Raw genomic sequence first — 17,597 nt, forward strand, 5'->3', positions numbered from 1 at the left:
CAGTATCAAGTGTTAATAATAAAATACAAGTAAAATAAAGATAATCAAAACATATATATATGGGCGACCACTACAGTTTAACCTAGCTCCACCTAAAAAAGGCTCTTAGGGTTCCCTATATGAGGTTTGGTTCTAGAGTAAGGGTACCCGAACCAGCAGATTCCTCGATCCTCACCCATTATATGCTCATATGGATCGAGTTTGGTTCAAGGGAATACATTTCCCTATGACCATGCGGAGATGAAAATCTCACGAAATCATAGGTACGGATGTATCCTGGAAGCCATCCACTAGCCCATGCGGAGGTGAAAACCTCACGAAAGTATAGTTTATTATTCCCACTTAGAAGGTGTGACCACGGCGGTCATGTAATGCAATGCAATGTTATTCTACAAGACCCGAACCATAACAATCATACAATCAAATGCAATTAAAGAAATCATGATTTTCAAAATAAATTTTCAATTTATTGACAAAAGGACAGCAAATAATCAATTTTATGGCTTGACTCTGTTATTGACAATCCCCAGCGGAGTTGCCAAGCTGTCGAAACCATTTTTTTTGTTTTTAAAAACGGGGATAGACTTTTTGAAAACAAATCGTGGAGTCGCCACCAATCTTTTGTTTTAGGTGTGATTGGTTCACCTGATAAAACATTTTATTCCATTTAAATCAATTTTGGCCTATGTAAATTTGAGAAAATGGGTTTGGGAGCCGATTACGTATGAGGAAGGATTAGCACCCTCACTACGCCCGAAATTGGTACCAAATTGATTAAGTACTGTCCTTATGTCTAAGATTTGAAACTATTTTTGAAATATGATTCTTTAAAAAATTTGAATAGCTCAAGTTGGTCGTCAAAATTCTTTTGTTTCAAAGGAATGCAGCATCCTATCCAACACGATAGGACAGGATAAATCTTAGCTTCCAAAAATTTGTACCCCGAAAATTACAAAAGGATGTCCAATTATTTAGTCCAACGAAAAACTGAAACCTAGCACGGTAGGGCACGATTCTTAGAACTTCCAAACGTTGAACATTGCTTTGTTTTAGGATTTAAAAAATATGAGTGAAATTCAAAAGGGACGTTCGATTATTTTGAACAAACGAAAAATTGCAACCCAGCACGATAGGGCACAATTCTCCGAATTTCCAAGCATCGAACATTTCCTTTGTTCTAAAGAAAATTTTTAAAGACATGAGTGGAATACCGAAGGAATATTCAATCGTTTCGAACAAACAGGAAATTGCAACCTAACACGGTAGGGCACGATTCCTTAATTGCCAAACATCGAAAATTATCTTCGTTTTAAGGAATTTTTAAACAAATAATTATAAAACCAACTTGAAATGCACTAATGTGACTTGAAATAAAATGGAATGATTAATCCTAAAGAGTTAGAAATTATAAAGTAATATTTGTAAACCGGAAAGGAAATAAAAAAAACACGGGATAATATACATGCATGAGATACTATGATGGACGAATGAAAATAACAAAATTCGTTTAATCAACTAACAAGATAAACAATCAAATTCAATCAATCTAAAAAACATTATCAATTTCCTAATCATGGATGAAGAATAATCAATATGATAGTAATACAAAACGAAAGTAATATACCACAATAATATATATCCTAATACAACACATTCAAATGCAAAAATGCGAAACAAAATAAAAATTAAAGAAAGATATGTATATATGTATAAGACAAATTTAAAAGGATGAACACATAATATGTATTATATGAATCGTTAAACTAGAAACTTTTTACGAAATAAAATAGAGGTATACATGTGACCATTAAAATATATGTTATAGAATGAATATTTAAATCGAATGATATACGAAGTGTTAAAGAATATCGGTTTAAAGTTGACGACTTATATATAATAAAGGACAATAAAAAAATATGCAAAGATAATAAAAGTATATAATAATTTTAGGAACATATTAGATTTGCAAATTATATATGTATATGTGTGTGTAAATAAATTTAGAATAAAAGGAATACGCATATAAAATTAAATTAGTTTTATCATAAGTTATATAATAGACTTAGAAACAATCTTATATATGTAAAAAGAAAACCATAAGTATAAAATACATAACTTTATAGATTCGATATATATGTACCAATGTTTTCATGTACGGATAATAATAATTTAAATATTGTATAAAACACGTGATTTACTTTTAATCAGCAAATATATCTATTAAAATATATAAAAAAACAATTATATGTATGAAATAATATAGGGCTAATAATACACATAGAATAAAGTTAATTCTATTTTAAAGTGTATATATAGTAATGCATAAAACACATACATAAAATAATATGCAAAATGTGAAATTACAAATTCTCAAATTATAATGAATAAATAAACAAACGATGCATATAAAAGTTTCAAAATAAATACTACGTATGATAGTTAAAAATAATATGAATAAAATATTTTACATTGATAATAATTTAAAATACATGATATGTTCAAAAGTAATTACAATGATTAATAATAATAATGTAAATAAATACAAAAGAAAGAGCAAAATACATACATAACATGACAGAATCAATATAAAATTAATTAGCTTAATAATATGATAATAGCAATAATAATAATAATAATATAATAATAATGAAGTAAAGCATGATAACAACACATTGATAGAAACCATAATAGTATATTAGTAATAACAATAACGGAAAATGATGATAAAATAATAATAATAAACTAAGAGATTATAAGAATACTAACAATGATATAAATAATAATACAAATTCACAAGGGATATAATAACAAAAATAATAAGACAACAAACGTAATAATAATAATAGCAAGCAATAAGCATAAAAATAAGATACAGTTATAGTAATAATAATATTAAATTAGTTATTAAAATAATAAAAATGAAAAGGGACCAATTTGAACTCAAAATAATAATTCGGGGCAAATCGAAACTAAAAATAAGAGAAAAGGACTCCACCGAATATGCAACAACGAGGGAGGACCAGATGAGTAATAAACCCGTCCCCTCCAAAATGCAACGTTCGATCAGGGACCAAGATGAAACAATAATTAAATTCCAGGGGTGAAATTAAAAAAATAAAAAAAATGAGACCACATCGAAACCGGCCTCAAAAGCGGAGGGACTGAGGGAGCAAATAGACCCTCAGTCCAAAAACACTCGGATCTTAGGCGGTTTTTGGGTCGAAGATCGGGTCATGTGATTAAACGATGCCGTTTTGGGGATTGAATGTTTGCCCCAAAACGACGCCGTACAAGAGGGCTATAAAAGCAATTTTTTTTTGTGAAATTATCATTTCATCAGTGCAGAAGAAAAAAAAACAGAGAGGGATGAGTGCTTTTGGCCTGGGCGATTTTCGGTCGCCGGATTGGTGCCCGTCCGTTGCTGGTGTCCGCCGTGCACGGCGGTCGGAGGTACAAAAAAACCCTGAATCACTCCTCTCGTCCCCCTCTCTCAATATTTGAGTTCCAAGCTAGCGAAAGGAGACTTAGGAGACCGGATCGAGCCATGGGAACCGTTCGGTTCTGACTTCTCCGATCTCTGAAAAGGTAACGATACCCTTTTCTTATTTTTTGAATATATGCGTATATATTGTGTGTGTATGTATTGAAGCAACTTGCAAAATAAAAGAATAGGTTAATTGGAACGAAGAAACAACCTTTTTTTTCTTTAAACTCTTTCGATTCCCCTTTTTTATTTCTTTCTAGTATGTGTCTCTGTGTAAAAAAACATCGTTTGTTTTTAGGCCCTTTTATAGCCAAATACAATAACTTTTGTATGCTATTTGTCACTGTTTTTGCTTTTCTTTTCTGTTTCTTTGCTTTCCCTTTTTTTTATTTCTATTTTGCAGGTCTAGGGGGGTCAATGACGATGACAGAGAAGTTGGTGGAGGCAGACGGTATGGGGCGATGGGACAAGTACGGCTAGGGTTTTTTTTTTTTTTTGATTGTTGGTTTGGACTAGAGTTTGAGTTTATTTGTAATTGGGTTCAAAGGTTACAAAATGGGCCGGGCAAATTGGACTTGTAAGATATAATAAGATATTTAATAATTCAATTGATATGCTCAAAATTTACTTTCATTTATTCACAATTATATTATTAAAATATTAATAGCATTGGAGAATCTAAACGTATTCACATGTATCTGAATGTATTCACGACGTGTCCCTATTAAACACTTGTGCGACACTTGTATGACAACTGTTTTCCCGTGTCAGTGCTTCATAATTTACAAGTTTAGATCCACATATGCAAATTTTCAGACTCTAAATATGTTTTGGCAGCTCTAGAAATAATGGTGTGCATGGCCGGGCTACTCGGCTCGGCCCAAAGGTTTGCCCGAAAAAAGAGGGGTTTGGGTAAAAATATAGGCTCGAAATATGGATTTAGACAAAAAAACGAAGCCCGTTTAGAAAAAAAGGGCCGGGCTCGGGTAAAACTTTTTTGGCTTGGGCCCGGCCCAGCCCGACCCAAATTATATACTAAATATATAAATTTTATTTTTAATCATATTTACATTTTATTTTTAATTTTAACATAATCACTTTTTATTATATTTTCAATTTGTGTATTGTTTTAAGAATTGTTTTAATATCATTTTTTATTTGTTTCTTGTTTTAATATTTGTTTTAAATGTATCTGATGATTTATTATATTTTAAAATTTTTTATTTAATGAAATAAGTTAAAAAAATTAATATGGGCTGGGCTCGGGCTTAACAATTTTATTTCAGACCGAACTAGGATAAATTTTTAAGCCCATATTTCGGGCTGGGCTGGGCCTAGGCTTAAAAAATAAACCTAAAATTTTGTCTGGGCCTGGTCAGGCCATGCACACCTCTATCTAGAAACAAGGTCAAGGAAAAACACTGATAAATGAAAAATGTGCTTCTTCTCTGCCTATAGTGTTGCCTGTGTCAACAGTAACTAGGTTGCCATGTGACTCACCATGTTGAAATACACATGTGCTACTACAGAATTGTCATGAAGTTCCAAGTGGTTGTGCAGGGATTTGTAGGATGCCATATGAAGAAAATTGGGTCAACAATTGCATACCATTACGAATCCATTCCACTAAATAATTTGAGAAACTAGTGATGTCCTCCCATTTTTCATTTGAGCCCAAAAATAAAAATACATAAAAGACGGCTGCCGACTTCAACCATTTCCCTAATTACTTTCCAAACTCATTTATTTTACTAAATATTTTTTTCATACGGAAAAAATGGATTTAAATTTATTTAATGGCGCCCGTCAATATCAAGGCCAGGTGACTTAAACCTGTGTTCCATGGGAATCACCTAAACCTGTGTCCCCAAGCAAGAATTGTATAGTTTAATTGAACTTCGAACGATATAACCAATGGTACTAGAAACAAAAAAGTTCCATGATATTAACCGTCTTTGGTCACCAAAAAACAAAAAACATCTCTCATGGATTTCTCTGCGGTTTCTTCTGCGTTCAAAATAATTGACGAGCTAACACAAGAAGTCACATCCTTGTAGGGCGTCGATGAACAAGTTGAGGGCTTGGAAAGCGAGTTGAGATGGATGCAAAGCTTCCTGAAGGTGGCAGATGCAAGAAAAGTTGACAATGAGCTGATACGTACCTGTGTTGTTGAGATCAGAGAGTTGGCCTACGATGCTGAAGATGTGATCGAGACGTTTTCGCTCAAAGTTGCGTCCAAAAGGAAAGGTGAAATTTCAAATTGCATCAAAAGATCCGCTTGTTTCCTCAAGGAGGGATGCCTGCTCCACAAAATCAAGTCAGAGATAGAAAAAATCACAGCCAGAATCAAAGAATTGACTAGACAATTGAAGACGTATGATGTATCAAAGTTAGGGATTGATGGAGAAGAACCAAGTTCTTCAACTGAAAGGCAGGAGGCAAGGCGGCCTTATCCTCATGTTATGGATGATAACATTGTTGGATTGGATGATGGCATCAAGAAATTAGTCACAGTTCTTCTCGATGAGCAAAGTGAATGTAGGGTTGTCTCCATATGCGGAATGGGTGGTCTGGGCAAGACCACTCTTGCCAAGAAAATATATCACCACAGCCAAGTTGTTGGTCATTTCAAGCACTTGGTTTGGGTGTATGTTTCTCAACACTGTCAAAAAAGAAAAGTTTGGGAAGATATTCTATCTGAGCTTCTCATCTTAAGTGAAGAAGACACTAAGATGAAGGTTGAAAAATTAGCAGAGAAGTTGTCTAGTTTCTTTCAGGAAAACAAATGTTTGGTGATACTCGATGATGTTTGGAACACCGAGGCTTGGGATAGCTTAAAACCAGCATTTTCAGCAAGGGAGACGAGAAGCAAGATCTTAGTCACCTCTCGTAACAAGGAGATAGTTTCACATGCGGACAAAAACGGTTTCCTATATGAAGTGCAGTACCTAAACTACGAACGGAGCTGGGAACTATTCCAAAAGATTGCCTTTCCCCCAACAAATTCTACAGGTAATATATATGTTTATTGGTTTCATAATTGTGAAATTATTCTATCTTAATATATATATTTAATTTTCACCTTTTTTAACTCTTAAACTTATATTGTTTGTCAAATTATCCTAAATAGATGGAAAAGTTAACATCGGTTAACTTTGTTGACACAACATCCACATGACAGACATGACATCCACATGTATGCCACTTCAGCAAAGTTAAGAGATGTTAACTTTTTCATTCATTTTTGGATTATTTGACAAACAACTCGAGTTAAGGACTAAAAGAAACAAAAAATTAAATGAATGGCTAAATAAGTCATTATGCCTTCTAAATTTGTTTCCGAATTTATGTCTTGTGTCCAAAAGCTTTTCAAAGTTTCTTAATTTGATTTATTGTATGAATTTTGTAAATTTTACGATAAATTTGATAATATTTGTAGTTTATTTTGGTAAATTTATTCCAACTAGTATCTAAATATTAATTTAATGAAAAAATATAAATAATCGTAGTATCAAATACAAATTGAGAAATTAATTTATTTTGATTTTTTTCTAAATATTATTTTGGTGGCCAAGATTATCCCATATTTGAAAATATCACAATCTTATTTATCAACATTTCTAGCTTCCCTTGCTTTTTGCACCATTTCATGTTATAAATCTGTAATTTATATGAAAGTATGAATTTGGAGAAACTTTTGAACTGATCAAAGTACCCTTTATTTTTTTTATCATATTATTAAAATAAATTTAAAAATAATTAAATTTAATTTAGAATCATTAGTTAAAAAGTTGTGCTAATTTTAAAATAAAGTTATTACTTGAATAAACTCTAAGCATAAAATATCTCTATAATTTGTATTTATAATCTATAATCTTATAAAAGTTGAAAGAAAAACTTTTGCATTGATTTAGAATACACTCTATTTTTATTAAATTACTAAATTCAAATTTAAAAAAAAAAGTTGAAGTAAACCGAAGTTAACATGATTATACATTTAAAAATAATTATAATTTAATTATTAATTATTAATTAAAAATATTGTACTAATTTTAAAATAGAGTTATTATATGAATGCAACTCTAAGCATAAAATATAAGAAAAATTGTGATAATTATTTTTATGTAAAAAGAAGTGTTAATTTTATAGATGTAAAATAGAATTATTATTTAATTAAATTTAGAGTTAATTATATTAATTAGTTATTGTGTTGAATAATGTTTTTATGCATTAATTACATAAAGTAAAACTATATTATATGTTGAATATATTAAAATATTTTGATGATTTGAAAATTTTATATTATAATATTTGAATATGTTGAATTGATATTCAACAATTTAAATAAAAAAAATTTATTTAAAATTTTGATTAAATATACGTGTAAAATCACATAAAACGCAAATAATAATGGAAACTAGTATAATAAAAATTCTAAACTTTTATAGTAATTATTGCATTTTCATGAAGTTGATTAAATTTTGATATTTTTGAATAATAAAAATATTGTAAAACTAGTTGTTTCAATGTCATAAACCAATTTTAGGATTTACTAATTAACTTTCATTAATATCAAAATCTTGATTCATTAAAGAAATAAATAACCAATGTAGTAAACATTTTCTCAATTTAGATTTAATGATTATAATTTAATTTAGATTTATTAATTAAAAATTATTACTTTTAAAATAAAGTTACCACTAAGTATAAAATATCTTTAATGTATTTATAATCTGTAACCTATCTATAATTTATATAAAATCACGATTTATGATTGCTCCTCGTGATATTTTTAGTTGATCTACTTTCTAATTTCTCTTATTAAAATAAATCCTTAAAATATAGTATAATAAAAATTTCTAGTTTCTAATTTCTAAAAACATTTTATTTATTTTTAATAACTTCTAAAATTGTTAAATTAATGGTAATATTGTAGTTAATTACTGAAATGAAATGTTGTGGGTAACTTGCATTGCATCCTGCCCCACTAATTATTTGAAATTGTTTAGGATGTCAATGTTGTGGTTAATTACTAAACTGTAGTCTATTTTTAAGTTATCTCTGAGTTTTTTGAAACCTTGTTTTGGTATTGTACAGGCTATGAAATTGATGTGAAAATGAAAGAGTTAGGAGAGGAAATGGTTAAACATTGTGCAGGGCTTCCATTAGCCATCATTATATTGGGGGGAATTTTGGCTACGAAGTATCTTTCATTAACTGAATGGCTGAAGGTATCTGCAAATGTGAAATCATACTTGAAGAACGATAAAGGTGAAGTACTAAGAGATGTGTTGGCATTAAGTTATGATGATTTGCCTCCCTATTTAAGACCATGTTTTCTTTATTTAAGCCACTTTCCCGAGGATTATGAGATACCTGTGGATGGATTGATTCAGTTATGGGTTGCCGAAGTTATTGTTTCATCAAAGCAAGAAGAAGAAGATGAAGGGCAAATAGCAGAAGATGTGGCTGAAGGTTATTTAATGGAGCTTGCAGACAGATGTATGATTCAAGTACGAGAAAGAGACATTGCAACCTTAAAGATGAGAACTTTTCAGATGCATGATCTGTTGAAAAGTCAACAAAGGTAGGAAGCAACTTGTTAAAAAGGTGAAGCAAGTTGCACCGAATGTTGAAAAGTTGAATGGGATAATTGCAATTTTGGTCCCTAATTTTTTAGGCCATTTGCAAGTTAGTCCCTGAACTTCAACTATAAATAGACCTTCTCATTTTTCATTTCAACTATCCCAACCAATCTTTCTCTCTTAGTTTTCTCTTCTCCCATTTGAGAATTCTTAAGGAATTCTATTTGTTTGTAATATTTTGGAGATAGTAAAGTTATCATCGGTGTTAGTGCCCGGGACGTAGGTATAATTTACGAACCTCGTTAAAACTCTTGTGTTCTTTCTTGTCCTATTTTTCTTTTAATATTTGAGGATATAATAGTAGTATTTAATTGTGCTATTAAATTACTATAGAAGGATATTCGACTAAGGAAAGACTTGGTATTTAAGAGATCCTTGTGATCCACCTCTTCCTTGGGAATTGAACTTTGTGTGATTTTTAGTACAATAATTTACATGCTTCCGACCCTATTGGAACAACAAGTGGTATCAAAGTCAAGGTTAATCGTAGTATGCTCTGTGGTTGCGCTTAAACCGATCTTCCACATCGTAAAAGATTTCCTTAGGTATATTGAAAGATTATGGAGAAAACGGCAGTGTAGGAGCTTCAACATCGTCCATGTGGACAAGACCGACAATTGCAAATGCAAGATTGGCCGTGGAGATCTTTGATGGCACGGGCCATTTTGGTATGTGGCAAAGTGAGGTTCTAGATGCCCTTTTTCAGCAGGGTCTAGACATTGCCATTGATGAAGAGAAACCAGATGATGTACAGGAGAAAGATTGGAAGGCGATCAATCGGTTGGCATGTGGCACAATTCGATCATGCCTTTCTCGAGAGCTGAGGTATGCTTTTTCAAATGAGACTTCTGCAAATAAGTTGTGGGTGACACTTGAAGAAATTTTTTTGAAGAAAAACAGTCAAAATAAGCTCCACTTGAAGAAAAGACTGTTTCGCTTCACTTACGTCCTAGGTACCACAATGAATGATCACATCACCAAATTTAATCAGTTAGTCACTGATTTGCTAAATACGGATGAGACATTCAAAGATGAAGATTTGGCTTTGATGCTGTTTGGGTCACTTCCTGAGGAGTTTGAGTTCCTAGAAACTACTCTACTTCATGGCGAGAGTGATATATCTCGAGCGAAATCATGCGGCCTTATACGATTATGAACAGAGAAAGAAGGACAAACAGAAAAACTCAATCGAGATATCTGAAGCTTTAGTAGTTCGAGGTCGTTCATACACTCGGAAGAAAACTCGAAAGGAGATCAAAGTCAAAGTCCGGACTTGGGAAAGATGAATGTGCCTTTTGTCATGAGAAAGGCCATGGAAGAAAAATTGTCCAAAGTGAAGAATAAGGGAAAAGTCTGTAGATGCTTATGTTGCAAAGCATGATACCGTGACTCGAACTATCACCGGTTGCATCATCATTGTCGTTCCATTCAGATGAGTGGATATTGGATTCGGGTTGTACCTATCATATGTCCCCTAACCGGAGTGGTTCTCGATTTAATAGAACTAAATGGAGGAGTTGTTTATATGGGCAATGACAATGCACAGAAAAGCTGTTGGGATAGGTTCAATCCAATTAAAGAACCAAGATGGATCAACCGAGTTCGATCGATGTTGATGCGTGCCAGTTTGAAGAAAAATCTCATCTCATTGGGAGCCTTGGAATCCAATGGTTCAATTGTTACTATGAGAGATGGGATTTTGAAAGTGACATCTGGCGCACTTGTGATATTGAAGGGCATTAGGAAAAATAACTTGTATTACTACCAAGGTAGTACAGTTATTGGAGCGATCATTGCACTTCCTAGAACAAAGAATTGGACTCAATGCAGTTGTGGCATATGAAATTGGGACATGCCAGTGAAAAATCCTTGCAAATTCTGGCAAAGCAAGGATTGTTGAAAGGTGCAAAGGCTTGCAAATTAAAATTTTGCGAGCATTGTGTTCGGGAAAGCAAAGAGAGTGAAATTGACCTCGCTATCCATAATACAAAAGGTATTTTGGAATATGTTCACTTAGATGTGTGGGGGCCTCCCAAAACACCTTCGTTGGGAGGAAAACACTACTTTGTTACTTTTGTTGATGACTTTTCCAGAAGAGTTTGGGTGTATACCATGAAAACTAAGGATGAAGTGTTTGGAGTTTTTCTTCAATGGAAAAATATGATCGAAAACCAGACTGGTAAGAAAATCAAGCGGCTTAGGACAGACAATGGAGGGGAATATAGAAGTGATCCGTTCTTCGATGTGTGCCAAGAGTATGGTATTGTTCGACACTTCACAGTTAGGGATACACCATAGCAGAATGGAGTGGCAGAGCGTATGAATTGAACATTACTGGAGAAAGTTCAATGTATGTTGTCCAATGCTGGGTTGGGCAAGCAATTTTGGGCTAAGGCTTTGACATACGCTGGCCATCTTGTTAATCGTTTGCCATCATCTGCATTAGAAAGAAAAACTCCTATGGAGGTATGGTCTGGAAAACCGGCTACAGATTATGATTCCTTACATGTGTTTGGATTCATTGCATATTACCATGTGAAGGAATCAAAGTTAGATCCGAGGGCAAAGAAAGCTCTCTTTATGGGAATCACTTCTGGAGTGAAGGGATTTCATCTTTGGTGCTTAGACACAAAGAAAATGATCTGTGGCAGAGATGTTACCTTTGATGAATCTGCCACATTGAAAAAGGTAGTAGATAAAGATATTCAGATGAGCGATACTCCACAGTAGGTGGAGTGTACTCCAAAACAGGTGGAGTTTGAGCAGATGGGGATTTGCCCAGTTAATAAGTCTAATTCTCCAGCCACAATGGAGGAATTAGAGGTTGGAGAGGTTCTGACCCAAGAGCCGTTAAGTACACCAGAACCAGTTACAGTTGCAAGGCCACGGAGAGAAATTCGTAGACCTGCTCGATTTACCGATATGGTGGCCTACGCCATTCCCGTTGTTGATGTTGATATTCCTATCACTTATCAAGAAGCAATGCAAAGCTTAGAAAGTGATAAATAGAAAAGCGCCATGGATGAAGAAATGCAGTCTCTCCGGAAGAACAATACTTGGGAGTTGGCGCAATTATCAAAAGGTAAAAGGGCAATCGGATGCAAGTGGGTATTCGCAAAGAAAGATGGATCTCCTAATAAGAAAGATATTTGCTACAAGGCAAGATTGGTAGCTAAAGGCTACGCTCAGAAGGAGGGAGTTGACTACAATGATGTATTTTCCCCTGTTGTGAAGCATTCCTCTATCAGAATTTTGTTGGCCTTGGTAGCACAGTTGAATTTGGAGCTAGCTCAACTTGATGTTAAGACGGCTTTCTTGCATGGTGAGTTAGAAGAGGAGATCTATATGACTCAGCCCGAAGGATACACAAATGCTGGTGGTAGAAATTGGGTTTGTAAGCTGAACAAATTGTTATATGGATTGAAGCAATCCCCGAGGCAATGGTACAAGCGATTTGATAGCTTTATGAGAAGGCAGAAGTACATAAAAAGCAAATATGACAATTGTGTGTATTTGCAGAAGCTGCATGACGGATCTTTCATTTATCTACTCTTGTATGTTGATGATATGTTAATCGCTTCGAAGAGCCAAAAAGAGATAGATAAGCTGAAGGCTTAGTTGAATCAAGAGTTCGAGATGAAAGATCTAGGTGAGGCCAAGAAGATTCTCGGCATGGAGATAAGTGGAGATAGACAGAGAGGCAAGCTTTGTTTGAATCAGAGGCAATATCTGAAAAAGGTATTACAATGTTTTGGTGTAAATGAAAACACAAAACATGCCCCAATTGCTTCTCATTTGAAACTTAGTGCTCAATTATCTCCGAAAACTGAAGAAGAAAGAGAATATATGGCAAAAGTCCCATATGCTAATGCAGTTGGGAGTTTGATGTATGCGATGGTGTGTACGCGGCCTGACATTTCACAAGCTGTTGGAGTTGTGAGTAGGTATATGCATGATCCTGGAAAAGGACATTGGCAAGCTGTGAAATGGATTCTACGGTTTCTTCAAAAAACCGTAGATGTTGGTTTAATTTTTGAGCAGGATGAAGCACTTGGTCAGTTTGTAGTTGGATATGTTGATTCTGACTTTGCTGGTGATTTAGATAAACGTCGTTCAACTACGGGGTATCTGTTAAAGCTTGCTAAAGCCCGATGAGTTGAAGTCTACCTTACGATCTCTGATGAATCGTGTCTACTACAGAGGCGAATATATGGCGATTCTGAAGTCATTAAGGAGGCTATTTGGCTTAATGGATTGTTGAAAGACTTGGGAGTTGTTCAAAGTCACATTAGTCTATATTGTGACATCGAGCGCTATTCATTTAGCGAAAAATCAAGTCTATCATTCAAGAACCAAGCATATCGACGTAAGATATCACTTTGTGCGGGAAGTCTTTGAAAAAGGAAAAATTCTACTTCAGAAGATTCCGACAGCAGATAATCTCGCAAATATGATGACCAGGTGGTAACAACAATCAAGTTTAATCATTGTTTGAACTTGATTAACATCCTGAGAATTTGAGCACCTTCAGGTGTATGGCGCTCGAGAGCGCATTTGTAGGTACTACAAAAGATAGCTTTATCGAATTTGGGGAGTTAAAGGAAGTGTGTGAAGATGTGATTATCCTAATCAAATCTTCAAGGTGGAGATTGTTGAAAAGTCAACAAAGGTAGGAAGTAACTTGTTAAAAAGGTGAAGCAAGTTGCACCGAATGTTGAAAAGTTGAATGGGATAATTGCAATTTTGGTCCCTAATTTTTTAGGCCATTTGCAAGTTAGTCCCTGAACTTCAACTATAAATAGACCTTCTCATTTTTCATTTCAACTATCCCAACCAATCTTTCTCTCTTAGTTTTCTCTCTTCTCCCATTTGAGAATTCTTAAGGAATTCTATTTGTTTGTAATATTTTGGAGATAGTAAAGTTATCATCTGGTGTTAGTGCCCGAGGACGTAGGTATAATTTACCGAACCTCGTTAAAACTCTTGTGTTCTTTCTTGTCTTATTTTTCTTTCAATATTTGAGGATATAATAGTAGTATTTAATTGTGCTATTAAATTACTATAGAAGGGATATTCTGACTAAGGAAAGACTTGGTATTTAAGAGATCCTTGTGATCCACCTCTCTTCCTTAGGAATTAAACTTTGTGTGATTTTTTAGTACAATAATTTACACGCTTCCGACCCTATTGGAACAACATGATCTAATGAGAGATGTTTGCTTGTCAAAGGCAAAACAAGAAAAATTCCTCTATATTGCCCATCAGTCAAATGCATGCCAGTTATCCACAATTGGGAGGGTTCGCAGAGTTTCTGTACACAAATATTTTTCGATCCAGTGCATTAAAAGTCCACGGCTTCGATCACTTTTGTTCTTTGATAAGTTTTTTCCAAACGAGGAACAAGATAAGATTTTGCAATCCATTTGTTTGGAAAGGTACTTCTCCGACCCCGAAGATATAGTTTTCAATCCATTTGTTTTGTTTATGCTACTTTTAGGTTGTAGTGTATGTTACTAAACTTAGGGTAAGTTGGAATTATATGTTCAATAATTTTAATTTTCTTAGAGTCTTAGATTATGAAAGGGGAGGAGCTGCAGGATGTAAGTTACCCAATGACATTGGTAAACTCATCCATTTAAGATTCTTGAGATTAAAGGGTCTTGACTTCTTGAATTCACACTTGCCATCATCTCTAAGCAACTTAAGGTGCTTGCAAACATTGGATGTAAGAATCACAACCCTTACGGCTTTTAAAATTATTCATGTACCTAACGTGTTATGGAGGATGCAGCAACTCAGACATCTATATCTCCCCAAGCATTGTAGTCCTAAAACGAGGTTGAAGTTGGGTACACTGAAAAACCTCCAAACACTTGTCAACTTTAACACCAGAAATTGTTAAGTAAAAGATCTTATCAACATGACAAATATTAGAGAGTTGGAGATTCGGGGGCCTTTCATTATTGAAGATTTTAACATGGAGGAGTCGAACAAGATCCACCTATCATCCAAAGTAAATATCTTCATTTCCTGTCTATCATCAATAAAAAAGGAAGCATAGATCCAAGACATTTGGCACATCTCCTTTTAAGTTGCGAAAACATTTCTAAGTTGAGCTTAGATGTGGAGATAAGAAGGTTACCAGAGTACCGCTACTTGTCTTCAAATCTCGCTTACATAAAGTTGAGAAGATGCGCGCTTGAGGAAGATCCAATGTCAACATTTGAGAAGCTGCCTAACTTAAGGATTCTTGAATTACATGAAGAGGCTTTCATACGAAAGGAAATGTTTTGCTGTGGACAAGCTTTTGCGAAACTTGAGTCTCTAAGCCTTAAGGAGCTTAACAATCTGGAGGAGTGGAAGGTGGGTGAAGGAGCCATGCCTTCTCTTCAGCGATTGGAGATACAAAAATGCAGACAGCTAAAAATGCTTCCAGATGGACTGAAGTTCATTGCAAACCTCCAAGTACTGAAGATTGAATCAATGCCAAAGACATTCAAAGATAAAGTGGAGGAAGGTGGAGAAGATTTCTGCAAAGTCCGACATGTTCCTTCTATCATATTCCAAGATTGCGAGTGATAGTAATAATGATTAATGCCAGGCAATTCATAATCTTTGTTTTAGGAAAGACTTAACCCTTCTGTTTATATATAAAAATCCACAATTATTCTGCATGTTTAGATTCTTTCTCAAGCAGATAATAATTTAGACAAGATCCTAGTTTCAGTTCTATTCTCTTCTGTTTTTGTTAATGTATCATATTCCGACAGGATGTGTCATTTGAATTAAAAGTGTTAGAAAATATTTTCAGTAGGGTGTTAAGCACGTTGGTGATGGTCAGCAGATGCAATTTGGAAGACTGAAATTATCTGGCATTGTCTTTTACTTCAAGATTCTTAAACTACTTCATATGATATTGACATTTTTTAACTTTTCCTCTTCAGGTATAGAAACCATTGCCATTTTTTCTATTCTGTTGCTGCTCGTTATGGGACCAAATATATTTAAAAAGGTTGTAACAGTGCTATGAGAAATTGTGTACGTGGTGTGAGATTTTTGTATTGTAAAACTGGAGATTTAAAATTATCTTGTACTTTCTATATATGTTGTGGATTCTATTGTTGTTCACATGAGATTGGTTTTTTGTTATTTTTCAATTATTCTCAAATTTGTAATGTTCCAAATTATCTAAAGATTTTAAGTAATTTTTATTATATATACAGCAATAATCACAAAAGTAAAAGAAATACAAAAACAACACCAATTTCATAAATATTAATGATACTGTGGGATGGTTGAAGTTTCAGAAAATAAATTTATGCCCGCATTAGGACAAAATTTATTCTTTGCTTAAACTGTCTGCAAGGAATGGTTGAGAACATAAAAGATTGAATCTTTATAAAATTTTAGTTGTTATTTAGCTTACGATGAAGACGTGATTGAGACTTTTGTGCTCAAAATTGTTGTATGCGTCAGTATTGCTTGTTCACTCCATCCAAGTGAAATGGTGTGTGACTCAAATATGCGCATGAGCTACATGGTGAGCGCAACTAGGTCCTTTTATCTTCTTCCGGTCCAGAAATTATATCAACTAGGTATTTTCCCTCCCGAGAGATCATGGTTATAGTTATATTGTTATTGTTATTGAGAGTGATTGTTATGCTCTTGTGACTAGACTCAATAGTAGAACTTTGGACTTGTCTTTATATGGTTGAATCAATGAAGAGACCCATGGACTTGGCTCTTTATTTTATTTGGTTTGTTTTCGGTACATTCATAGGTCAATGGGATAGTACACAGCCTTGTGTTTTCGGTTTAAACTATCCGAATGTCATTCACCGACTTGTGTTAGATGATGCTATGAATTTTTATGTTTTGGCTTCAACGTTCCTCTTCTTTCTTTCTTTTTCCTTTATATTTTGATTCCTCTTTCTTTGATTTTGTTACCTTTCTCTCTGTTGCAGGCTTCCACTTGGTCTTCATTTGGAGTTTTTTGTTGTTGTTCTTTTTACATTTTTTGTGGTATTGGTGGTGTGAATTTTTTGGTTATTGAAGGTGTGGTGAGGATGTGTTTATGGCGACAATGGTAAATGGAGTGGTTGTGAGGGGGATTGGATTTGACAATGGTGAGAGTGGAGGGTGGACAGTGACGGTGATGTGTGCTGTTTAGTTAACTGGATAATGGTGATGGATAGTGTTGAGAGAGGTTGATGACGGTGTAGTCTAAGTGAACAACAAATTCAAAGTTTTTTTAAAGTTTTCTGAAAAAAAAAAAAAGAAGAAATAAAATAAAAAAAAATTTAACGGCTTGCGAAAATTTAGCTGAAAGGCACTAGAATATAAATAAAACAATTAGGTTTTAAATAATTATTTAAAAAATTATTTGCATAGATTTTTTTCTTAAAACTTTCTATTTTTTTAAAAATTTTACTTTTTTAATTTTTAAGTATTTTTAGTTGTTTTGCCGA

The 17,597-nt window shown here is 33.7% G+C and overlaps 1 pseudogene; it reads left to right on the forward strand.

The window, feature by feature from the left end:
- The first annotated feature begins 5,469 nt into the window (after window positions 1-5,469).
- Window positions 5,470-17,299, forward strand: LOC108472324 (probable disease resistance protein At1g58602; annotated as a pseudogene).
- Window positions 17,300-17,597: the final 298 nt, after the last annotated feature.

The sequence above is a fragment of the Gossypium arboreum genome, chromosome 11, assembly GCF_025698485.1.
Source record: "Gossypium arboreum isolate Shixiya-1 chromosome 11, ASM2569848v2, whole genome shotgun sequence".
Lineage (NCBI taxonomy): Eukaryota > Viridiplantae > Streptophyta > Magnoliopsida > Malvales > Malvaceae > Gossypium > Gossypium arboreum.